General features: G+C 35.4%; 1 protein-coding gene across 3 annotated transcripts in view; it reads right to left on the bottom strand.

The window, feature by feature from the left end:
* Positions 1–13,182, bottom strand: part of SYBU (syntabulin) — a 114,997-nt gene that overhangs the window by 100,643 nt on the left and 1,172 nt on the right. The window lies entirely within an intron of this gene.

The raw sequence follows: 13,182 nt of genomic DNA, 5'->3' as shown, positions 1-13,182 counted from the left end.
GAGGGGGGAGGGTCAGAGGGAGAAGCAGGCTCCCTGCCGAGCAGGGAGCCCGATGCGGGACTCGATCCAGGGACTCCAGGATCATGACCTGAGCCGAAAGCAGTCGCTTAACCAACTGAGCCACCCAGGCACCCAATTTTAAAGTTTCTATACGAAGGACATGCATTTGTTAGCTTAAATCAGTGCTTATGCCTTAATTACAACTGTCTTTTTGTAAGTACTATTGACTGAGCCTGGATTCTAGTTATACATGTAAAACATGGGAAATTCATGCATGCTTATGCTGTCCAAGTCCTTAATAATGATGGACTGTTCATCACAGGTACTTTTATTTGCAGTATAAATGCAGAGAATTAATGGGCTTAGGCCAAATGAAGGAAAGATTAGTGATAATAGAATTTTGAACAGAACCCTAATAAATACATTAATTTCTAAGATGTAGAAATTAGATTGTTATTATCTATGACATATATATGTTTGCACCAATGTACCAATAAAAACATCAAAACTGAACCTGAAAAAGGTAACATTTTGCTTTAAGGAAATTTTAAAATTCAGACTTCATGTTTACAAAAAGAAAATCCCAGAAAAATACAACTTTAAACACATTATCTTATATATCTTAATTAATCTTATATCTTAATTAATTATTTCCATGTATACTGGCTCATTTAATTTCTAAATGCCTTTTGACCCTTATGATGATGTTTTTCCTATAATACTGTTTTAAATGAGCCTATTGTGTATCTTTTGGTTTTGTGAGTACTACTGAATGAGTATATAAATGGTGGTTCACTTCTATCATCAGTGTTTAAATACATCTTTTTTAAAAGATTTATTTATTTGAGAGAGAGAGTGGGGGGGGCAGAGGAAGAGGGAGACAACCAGGCTCCCCTCTGAGTGGGGACCCTGATTTGAGGCTGGATCCCAGACCCTGAGATCATGACCTGAGCCAAAATCAAGAGTCCGATGCTTAACTGACTGAGCCACCAAGGTGCCCCTAAATATATCTTTAAATAATATTTTAAATTAAAAGACATTGGCCTTATCTCTGCCAGGATATCAGTTTTTACCAAACAACACTGATTCCTTCCTTCCTTTTCTTCTCCCTTCCTCCTTCCCTCTCTCCCTTTCTTATATATAATATCATTCTGGGTATAACATAATTTTCTTTGTTTCTATTTTTCTCTAAGGAAATGAGAGACAGAGAGAGAGAGAGACGGGGGGAGAGAGACATAGAGAAAGAGAGAGAGATTGGTTTAGTTTATGTAGGTATCAAAGGGTATCTCAATACAGAATTGTTCTTCTTTGTGTTCTAAGGGATAAAAAAATCTACAGGTTCTTTTTAAAGGACTGACTGAGATAACACCTCTCAAATTATAAATCTTCTAGATGAAGCTACTTGCTCTTTGCAATTCATAGCATAGTAATTAGGCATGAAATTCCTGACTTCAAATATGTAGTGTTGGGTTTTTTCCCCCCATAATAATTCTTTCTGATAGAGTGGATTCAAATTCATATGCAGAAAACCATTCTTTATGGTGAAGTCATATAAGTTCAAGACAAATTTTATCTCAGGTTTCTTAGGTTTTCTCCTCATTATGGATATGGCATAGTATTTTTTTTTAAAAAAGAGAGGAAGTCTATGTGAGTGCATATTTCATAAGCTTCTTATTCATTATTCATAGCATTAGAGATAGAAGGAATATATACACATGGAGAATTCTCTCAGATGTGTCCTCTGAGGAGTACACTCAGCCTAAACCTCAAGGGTCTCTTTCAGTGGGGGCTGGAGGGAAGCTCAAGAAGACAGCAGAGGGCCTTCCTAGATATATTCTTACAGCAATGTTCCGGTGCATTCCTGTTCCACTGGAATTTAATTTTTGGCCACATCGATTAGGCCAACAGCACTTTACCCTAAAATACTTTGAATAATTACAGCATTTGAAAAGTTTCAAACTAGTTTTGTTCTATGTGTTTCAGAAATATGAAAATAAAACAATCTCTCATGTATTTTGGAAGGATTAATGTCATTTATTTTCCTTCTATAAATTGGACTCATTCTTCTTGTTTAGGCCTGTGAGATAATTAATATGCACTGAAGATGGTGTGGGTACTTTATAAATATTTCATCATAAAAATAAGCATACCGTGTTCCTCCTCTGATTGAATTACAAAGGAGTTATTAGTGTAAACCTTTTGAAAAACTCATTTATAAAGTCAAAATGAACTAATAAAGTGGGTGCTAAAATATACTATGTAATTTAAGAAGAGGAATGAAAATTTTTTTCCTTAATATCAGATTATATTTTCCCTGAATCATCTACATAATCTCAGTAATAAATGAAATATTAAAAAGAAAACAAAGAAATAAAAATGAATTTTAGAAGCAACCTTTTCCTGCACCTCACTTCTGCACATACTTGATATAGATTCTCAGTTATTTTCTCAGGAAAACATTTGCTGACATTAATAAATTATCATGTAGTTGATTATCATTATTAGAAAGAACATAACAAACACAAGTAGTTTTAAGGTTGCTGTGCATTTCATAAACTGTAGTTGAGCAACTCAGAATCTGGGGTCTCAATATCAATGGGAATTGCCTAACTCCAAGTTCACGGCACAGCATCAGGTTTTTTACACATAAAATATAAATTAGCAAGAATTCAACTGAAATAGGAAAAGCATAAGTAATTTCTGTATTGAGATTTATAGCTTGATGTCCAGAGGTTGTCTGACTAAAAATGATTTAAATATTTTCTTAATAAATTGAGCTTCGACATGGCACCCAACAGGGAATGGGATTTTTTGTATAATTAAGAATGTGTCAGTTTGGCATTCAGTGGATTGCTTTGGCAGCAGTCAGTTATCAACATTTAAACTGGCTAAGATCCTAGAGTGTACATTGTGGAAAAATCTCTCTCTCTCTCTCTCGTTCTATCTCTCTCTGTTAAGGGAGATAAAAAAAAGAGCAAGAAATATGTATTTGGTTGGAAAGAAGCAAATGGTATACATAAATATGAGTTAAGATTTGAGTTGGAAGCTTTTTAAAGAACTTGAGTCAATAAATGACACCGTTCATAAAACTAAAAGAATTTAAGACACTTTAAAGATACTATCTACAAATTAATCCCTGACAACTTTTCAATTAACAATATGAGACAACTTCATTTTAAATGATTTCTGCAGCATTTAAAAATAAGGATTTTTTTTAGTCATTTCTCCTAACATTTAGGCAAATTAATAAACCTTGCATATTCTGCATGATTTCTTAGTTACTTTGAATTTCTTAAATTATTTTGAAATGAATTACAAAGAAATACACATCATATTCCAGGCAAAGCTCCAAATTAATCCATTTTAAAAAACAAAAGAGGAATTAACATAATATATGGGACATAATAGCTTGTTCATACCCATTGCCTGAAGGTTAACCTGGATTATTTTAATGTTAAAATTAATTAGCTGAAGAAGAAAGGAGAAAACTAACTTAGATCAAGCATTAACTGTGCATCCGGCATCATGCTAGACATCTTAACATGCATTATCCCATTAACCCGTCTCAGGGACAGGAGAAGTGTGATAAGCATTGCTGAATAACTCAAACACTACTTTTTATATTTAGTTATAGATATGTTGAGATATAGAAAAGTAAAATTAAACACCCTTTTACACTTTACTTTTCCATACCTGACTCCATATACATCAGCATTTAGATAAAACATCTTGCTTTACATCTTAAAGCTAAATATGTTTTTTTTAAAGATTTTATTTATTTATTTGACATAGAGGGAGAGTGAGCAAGAGAGAGAGAGAGAAAGAGAGAGAGCATGAGCAGGGGGAGGGGCAGAGGCAGAGGGAGAAGCAGGTTCTCCACTGAGTAGGGAGCCTGATGCAGGCTCCATCCCAGGACCCTGAGATCATGACCTGACCGAAGGCAGATGCTTAACCAACTGAGCCCCAATTGAGCCACCCAGGTGCCCCTAAAGCTAAATATGTTTGCCTACCCCTATGAATTTCATTCATCATTCCCTGCAACTCAAGATTGCTGGATTAATCTTGATACCTCCCTACTTCTCTCCTAAGTAGATAACCCACTCTAGTATCTGATATTGTTGTCTGGGGCAGAGGGGAGAGCAGCTGGAAAGGACTCGTAAAAATTATGCAGGGAAATAATTCTTTCTAAGGCAGTGGTTCTGAACCTTGACTAAACCTTAAAATTACCTGGGAAGCTAAAAAATATTGATGCCTGGGACCCATCATCTGATTGTAATGTGAAGCTCAGGTTAGAAAACATTGCTCTTAGTTTCCATCCACAACAAGGGCACTGTTCTTTTACAATTGCTTTGCTCTTTCACCCATGTGACCTCAAATAAGATGAGTTTGGGGGCACCAGGTGAGTGTGGGGAATTAGGGGCATCTCTCTGTTATTAGTTAGCAATGAGATCCCTCGGCTAGTAACATTAATAACCATCACTTTGGGATAGCTTTCTGAACTTCTGCAAAAACAGTATACACCTTAATGGAGAGAAAACTGCCATAGGGCAGCAGGCAACAACACTTTTCCAACCCTTGCTGAGGTGGGAGTTTAACTGGCATCCACTTAATGGCTCCATCCACTCAACATGGATCAGAGCCCCTAAGAAAGGAGCTACATTTAAACCCAGTTTCACCTGCAAGAGTCTCCATCAGGTTGTAAACTAGACTATTAAGTTCATGGCAGCTACTTTTGAAAATCTTCACACTAGATAGTTTAGCAATAAATAATACAGCACTTCTACTTAACGGCAGACAGGACATTTTAGTCCTAATTTGTGCATGTATAAAGTCTCACAGGCTTCAGAAGCATTCGATTTGAACAACCTCTAAACAACTAACAAATCACTCTCAATTTAATTAAAATGCTTCTAGATCAAGAGCATTATTTTTCAGTTACACTCTAAAGCAAAGCCTGCAGTATAAAATTATCGAGTCTGGAATAAACTCTGGATAGAAACTCACTGACACTCAATTACTCACTCAACAGCTATCTAGTTGGCAAGTGTGGGAATGGCCAAATGCCACTGTAGTTAGCAGTTCTCTCCTTGTCAACCACATCAGAGATACTCGTAGTGAATAACACAGAAGTATGGCTTTATATGGCTTGATAAAAGGAATGCTACCTTCTACCAAAATGACAAATTAAATTTTTATAATACATGATTTGTAATTTTTTTTGCAGTAATCATAAATCAAGATATAAATCTTTGCTGTTTAAATGCTCACTTGGAAACTTAAATTTCCTCCAGATGCCTTCCACCTCCAAAACTAGGCTTTTCTGGAAAAATCAGTGACATTTTATAAAATGTGGTTTAGCTAACCACATCTTCCTTAATTTTTATGACAACTCTCTGACAAAAATATAACCCCTTCGCAAAACCAATATTCCTCCCTCATCACCAAAAGCAAACTTACCTACTGAGAAGGGGAAGTAATAAAAAAAATCACTGGCTCAGGCAAATATAAAGAGCTATATCAGGCTTCAGTTCTGGAGCCAATGGTTGGAGACTTGTTTAAATGAATGCAAGAATTAAAATGACTGTAGCTACCCCCTAAAGGGAAACTAGAGACTGACAGGTGGTGCTTCTGGTCACCTCCCTTTGTTCTAGGCAGATGCTAATGCTAAAGTTGCACTTTATATTCCTGCTTATTCAGGGAATGCCAATGTAGTCTGACAAAGATTCCAGTTTAAATATCCTGAGGAGGAAAAATAAGTCCCAGAGATGGAACCTCCCTTGTGGACTAGTAAATCTGAACAGTTGGAAATCTGGGGTAACATGAACGTTACCTCAGCTCCTTAAAAGATATACTGGGGACATTGAGAAAAGAAATTTTCCACTTTTTGTAAATGTCCACTAAGGAAGCAAAGGATGTGCCTTTGAATTTTTTTACCTCTTTCCTCTCCTTGGTGTGCAAAATTTTTACTGGCAGATAAAAGCAGGTAGTGTAAAAAGAAAAACTCCTTAGGGCAGTGAAATATAGATCAAGGCATAGCATAATGGATAAAAAAAGGTTTTAAGAAAGTTAAGGCCATGAAGAGGAAACAAAACCTAACGATGTAACTTATTCATGAATGTGTTAACATATGTTTAAAGTAAGAAGTTTAATTTCAAATCATTTTTAATGCTGTTTTTCATTTTACTGGAGGAATATAAAGCAAATCAACGAGAAAGCATTATTATTATAATAGGGCCTAAGAAAAGCCAAAATGAAGAGTGTTGGGAAGACAAATAGAAATTGACAACTGTTAAATATTACCGATGTTGGTATATCTTAATGAATAAGGAAGTGTAGGAGCAAAATGATGAAAATTCCCAAGCTGTATTTCAAATGGGTTAAAAACAAATATTTGCTACTTCAGCCTCCACGTTGCACATTATTCAAATACACAAACTTGTCGTGTGTGCAAATTTTCTTGCTAAGCTGATTATAAAGTTGAACAATACATTAATTTCTAATCCTTATTTGTATTCTTATAAGTCATTAATTGGGACAAACATCAATTCCCCCCCCCCCCGCCCCCGCTCTATCTGACCCTGTAGTGGGGCCACAGAGGGAAGAGCCAATTTCAGCACCATGGACAAAGGACCCAAAGCACTCAGCCTTACTCTTGGGACCTACAGGAAACGTTCCCCTTAGGTTAAAATGTAAGAAATAACTTTATAGTAGCCATCTTCCATCTTAATATGTTTTAAGGATCAAATGAATACAAAAGAATGTTCAGCTAGATAATATAAAGTTGATACTTTCAAACCCCTTCTATCTTATGGAAAAACATAATGGCCTTCCTAAAGACATGCATCACTGTGATAAATGCATTTAAGTGTCATTAGGTTTAATGGCTCCTACTCACTCAGACTATTATACTTTACCTTTTAGAGTTAACTTAATGCGTATTAATGGTGTGAAATTGAAGAAATTATGAATTGAGTTTCCCTGGGCACAGGTTAAACCAAGGAAGAAGGGAGAGGACAGGTTAATATTACCTTCTACCCCATTCTTCATTTGTACTACAAAAGATGTCAGCTATGCCCTTGGGAAAGAAATGCTCACTATTAGTAAGTTGAACTTAAATTGACTTTTATGGTTTTAAACTCAGGTAACTGTCTTTGGTTGGGTCACCAACGGTTTGCAGTTTTCTTCAGGGAATAAGAAAATATGTGCACTTCTGCGATTAAGTTAATATTTTATTCCATAGTTTCAGACAAGTAGATAATTTGTCATTTTCTTCCCCTTCTGTATTCATCTTACAAATTCAACTTAGGAGTGTTTTTTCAGGATATTTTTGTATGTATTTTTATATATACATTATTTTGTAATCTCACCATGCATCACACAAAATAATGGTGTTTAATTAATTTAAAACCCGAGTTAGATATTATGATAACAAGTACTATTATTAATGTGAAAAATTGAAAAATCCACAGCTCTGGTCCCAGGAACATCTGATATAGCAAAACTATGGTTCATAATATCAGGAAGATCAGAATCTAATTTTGAACTCTGACTTCCAAAAATATTAAGAATGAAAACAATATTCATCATTTCAATTATGCTTGGAGAAAGAAAAGTATAAAATCACTACTTATTGGAGTTCATTTATTAATAATGGGTGACTAAGAGAAGACAGAACTTTGTACCTACTCTTCTACTTCTCTATCATGCAAAATGATCTCCAAACTAAAAAGGATAGAATAAAACTTGGCAAAGGAGACCAAAGCTCAGGCCAAGTGATGTTACTAGTTTCTCTGAAGGTATTTAGTTCATTTGACAGACAAATTATGTCCTAGGCTTTATAATCTTACTTTTTACAAACAGGATTATGATAACACTATTAATGTCTTTCAAGAATCTTGGAGATAAGGAGAGATGCCAAAAGGGTACAAATCTAGAAAAGAAGCATATAGTTCTGAGTTTCAAAAATTAAAGAGTCTCTAAAACATTGGTGAGACTGAATGAAATATCAGGCAATATTCTGGCAAAAATTAATAAAAAGGTGGTCTGTGAGCTCTTAGGACAGCAAATATATTACTTAGAAATCAGCTTGGGCTCCAAAGTGGGGCAAGCCTAGCTTCATTTTTTTTTGTTTTTGTTTTGTTTTGTTTTGTTTTGATGGGGTTAAGACTAGTAAACCTGAGAAATAGTTAGGACAGAAGTCACAAACTTAGAAGCTTATTTAGTCAAAGTAATTAACATAAATAAACTAAATGGCCCAGTGTACTATCAAGTAGAATGGTAATGGTCACTGTGAAGAAAAGAAATTGTGCTCAGCTACCACTACTCAACTCTAACTTTATTATTTATTTTCCAGGGAAAACAGAAATATGGGATTTCTTTGTACATCCTCTTGATTAAGAAAAATTCTAACTGCAACTTTTTATTAGTGAATACTCCCCTGGTTTTTAAAACAAAACGAAATGTATCTGCAGACTGAATCTGGCCCATAAACTGCCAACTTGGGACACGTGGCAAAACATATGGACCTCAGTGAGGAATCTGGCAAGGTTTTGCATGATATCATTATTAAGAATTTCTGGATGGGTGACAATAAAGACATTCCAATTAGTTGAGTTCAAATTTAATCTCAATATAAGGATAATTAGATCTTCCCAAGGATGAAATGGACGGCCCTTATCCTAGAAGAATTCACCTTAACCACAATTTGGCAATTCACACGATCATATGGAAAAATAACCTAGAGATGAATTTTGAATTTAATGCTAATAATTTCTCATAAATGTAAATATGCTTATGTGTATATATACATGTATTCTTTTATTCACTCATTCGTTTGAAAATATTTATTAAAAACCTAATATTGCCAAGCATTGCTCTAGGTGCTGGGAATACAATAGAAACAAAAATCTCTGTTCTGGGGAGTTTGCATTCTATATTTGTCCCAGTATGGACATTATATTATATAAGCACTCTATAAATGTGTGCTCTTTGTGGACTAACTTTATTTTATTTTATTTTTTAAGATTTTATTTATTTATTTGAGAGAGAGAAAGAGTGAGAGAGAGAGCCCAAGAGGGGATAGGGTCAGAGGGAGAAGCAGACTCCCTGCTGAGCAGGGAGCCTGACGTGGTACTCGATCCCGGAACTCTGGGATCATGACCTGAGCCGAAGGCAGTCGCTTAACCAACTGAGTCACCCAGGCACCCTGTGGGCTAACTTTATACTGGAGTTTTCCTATGCATTCAGCATAGGACATGAAGTTACTTTGGGTGAACAGCACATTACACTGTGACAAATAGGTATTGTTACCTAATGCATTTATTCATTCATTTACATTTTCTTTCTAAAATATTCATTACACAATTGACACTTTGCTGGGGCAAAATGCTAAACCAGATGGAATACAGAGTCAATAGGTATGTATATATACATAGTTGTATTCCACATTCACCAACATGTTGAATACTTTGCTGACTCAGCAGCCCCAACGTCCTACATTATCTTTGATTAGCTTTTCATAAACTTAAATAAGTTAAAGAGGATGAAATCATCTGTCACCTGGCAGTGATTGTTCCAACAACAGTATCATCCTCCTTGAGGAAAAACATCTTGTCTTTGTTTTTAAATCTCTTCATGCTGTGGCCGACTGTAATTCCAAAATGAGGTGGTCTAGTGATAGACCTATGAATGATTCTGTTCTAATCCAACCTCTTGCTTTTCTATTTGTATTGATAAGAGGATAAAGAAAATATTTTTTTAAAGATTTTTCTTTTAAAGTAATCTCTACACCCAATGTGGGGCTTGAACCTACAACCCTGAGATCAAGAGTCACGTGCTCCACCTACTGAGCCAACCAGACACCCCAAGAAAATATTTTTTTAAATTACCATGTATTAAAAATAATCTGATTTGATTTTGTAAATAACTTAGATTTTTTTGAAACAAAGGGTCAGAAATAACTGGGGGATTTAGGTTGTGACTCAGTTAATTTCCCCTTATATCAGTTCAGTCATAGTAAAAAAATGAACTTTTTTTTTCTCTCAAATATGGATTTTGTGGTAGGTAAGGTCTAGGAAGATATTTTTCAACTGTCCATGAGGCATGCTAATATTTCTTGAGAAACAAAGTTAAAAACAAAGCAACCAATCCTTTTAATGCTTGCAAATAGATTCTTTAAATAAAAAGGAATCACAGCTCTGAAGAATGCCTTTGTAAACCACATGTTGTTACAGTAAATGTTTGTCTTTTCCTTTTTTTTCTTTAAGATTTTAGTTTTAAGTAATCTCTACATTCAACGGGGGGCTCAAACCCACAACCCAGAAATCAAGAGCTGCATGCTCCACCAACTCAGCCAGCCAGGCGCTCCTGTCTTCTCTTTTGATGAGTGGATATTCTCACTTAAGTTTGATGGCTGTAAAAGTTCATTTTGGAACCAGCAGAAGCCCAAGGAGTTAAAGCTCCTTGAAAGCATTTTTAGGAATGCTGTTTTGGTCCTTTCATACTCATCCACCCTTCTTTTCTCATATGGTTTTTAGAATTCACTTGAAGAATGCAAAGGTTTTCTCATCCATGATGTTTTTCAAGGGGATTTCTATGCCAAATCAAATGCCTTATAGTTCAAGTAAACTGAGTTAACCTACTCTGAGAGAGACTGAAAAAGCCCACATTCATATGACTTGGTGATTAAGCCTGAGAGACAACTTGTAAAGTCATTACCATAAATTATAGAAAGAAAAACCAAATATTGCTTTTAGTTTCTACAGAGCTTTATAAATATACTTGCTGAGATGCTCCACTCCAATGAAGAATGAGAGTACTTTTAGGAATAGTATATAATTTAAAAAGCTTAATGAAAATTGTTTATTTTCTAGAAGGGATAATAGGCCATTTTTGAAATGGCTCCTAGGATATGGAAGCAACCTAGTTCTCTCTCCATTATACCACTGATCACGAGCTGCTCTGTGGAGCTGGGCTTGCCTCCCTCACTACCACCTGGGCGCCTCCTGAAGCTTTGTCATTGTACAGCACTCCTGCGTCCTGAGGTGTACCACTGGTAGTACCAGGATGATGGCTAGGTCTCTTTCAAATCTTTACATTTATTTGTACGTGTTGGAAGAAATATAACTAACACATAAAACTTGGTATTTCGTGGATATTATTCCCTAGATGAAGGCTAAGTAAAAAAAAAAAAAAATAGTGTGTCAATATAAATTTTGGTAAATTAAGTAAATAGTAGTACAATTTGTATTTAGAAATGGTAGAAATTGTGAAGTGTACTAGAGTAACTGAAGTTCTGGAAATATTTCCTCCTCTCACGGAGAATGATATTTCTTTCTTTTTTTTTTTAAGATTTATTTATTTATTTGAGAGAGAGAGAGCACGAGTGAGCATGCACAGAGGGAGGGGCAGAGGGAGGGACAGAGAGAAAATCTCAAGCACACTCCCCTCTGAGCCCTATGCAGGGCTCGATCTCACCACCTGAGATCATGACCAGAGCTGAAATCAAGAGTCAGTCGCTCAACCAAGTGAGCTACTCAGGCACCTCAGAGAATGATATTTCTTTGGTCGGAAGTGTGTATACAAGAAACTTCCTTTCCTTTGCCATGATCTACAAGGACCTCAGTCTACAGGACCACCAAAGCTTTAGTTTTCCATCTCCTTTGGAATGTGTTCTAGGGCTTCTGCCATTGGTGGCGAACCCCATAAGAGAAACCTCACCCTGGAATTGATGAGGGAGCTCTAAAAATCCACAAAAAAACTTTTCAAATATTTTAATAAATTTACATTCCTAAATTCTCATAAAGAAAAAAGTCATTATGACTAACAGTTTCTTTCTAAAGGAAGCCTATGTCCTCCCATCACTTCTGCGTAGTGATTATCTATCCATTTAATCACCTGAAACACAGAAAACATCCTTCTAAGAAGAGGAAAGACCAACTGTAGACCTAAGACCTCAGTATTTTCATGCAAGGAAAAAAAAAGGAAAGAAAAACACCTGACTGTTATTTTAGCACAATAACTAAAGGAGACACTTTCTTCTATTTTCCAAAATTTTAAATAAATTACCTTAAATTGCTATCTCTTGCTAAGATGCTGTTTCGTATCTCCAGGATATACTGATATCCTAGCATGAGCAGATACACCTTAGGAGTGCACATGTTTTTTAAAATATCAAATGAACAAATATGCAGGCATTAGTTTGTATGACATACTTAAAATAGCATATACAGCAAAGCAAGGTATTTTGTGTACAACTCAGAGTTAGCAAAATAGTCAGCTGGATTTTGAAGTACTTACAAAATTACTTTAAAAAGAGACTTTTTATTTTGAGATAATTATAGATTCATAGGAAGTTGCTAAGATAGTATAGAAGTCCATATATCCTTCACCCAGTTTCCCCCAATGACTGTATTTTACATAACTACAGTATAATATGAAATCTAGTAGGCTGACATTAGTCCAATGTGTGTGCATAACTCTGATATTTTATCACATGTGCAGATTCATATAACTATCATCACAGTCAAGATACACAGCTATTCCATCATCCCAAAGATCTCCTTCATGACACCTCTTTATAATCACAGACCTCTTCACTCCATCTCTAAGACCTGCCAATCACTAGTTTGTAAAATTACTCATTTATGCTTAGCTCTTACATATTTTTACTAAAATATGGGAAAACCACAGGGCTAGGTGTTAGGAGGTGGCTGGTTCTAAGTTTGCCTCTGGCTAATTCATGTCCTTGGACAACTCACTCTCTACAGTCTCAGTAACTCATCTGTAAAAATGAAGGTTTGGACTCTAATTTTTTTTTTTTTTTTAGGGTACCAGCATTTAAGAACTCCTGTAATTGTTGTTCTCAATCATGATATTACTTTAAAGATTATTAAATGCAAAGCAAGTTAAGAAAGTATGATTTAAATATGTGGAGATCAATAAGGATTGAATATATTTAAATGTATTCTGCATTAAAATAGTGTCATTGTCAAACAATTTAAGTAACCAAAAGCTGCATTATGAAAATATATTGCTGCTCTAAAATCTGAAGCAAATAAAAACATGATCTGACTTGGACCCATCTCTCAAGGGCACAGGGGCTACTGTTCTTCCAAATGTACAGGTGGAGAAAACTTGGCACTAAGATTACTTGACTCCCTTTGCTCCCAAGGGCACCCTTTG

The sequence above is a fragment of the Mirounga angustirostris genome, unplaced genomic scaffold (genome assembly GCF_029215605.1).
Source record: "Mirounga angustirostris isolate CCGP_5_RB_7025 unplaced genomic scaffold, mMirAng1.0.hap1 SCAF_4, whole genome shotgun sequence".
In the NCBI taxonomy this organism is placed as follows: domain Eukaryota; kingdom Metazoa; phylum Chordata; class Mammalia; order Carnivora; family Phocidae; genus Mirounga; species Mirounga angustirostris.
The sequence above is the reverse complement of the archived record's forward strand: the minus strand, read 5'-3'. Positions and strand labels throughout refer to the sequence as shown.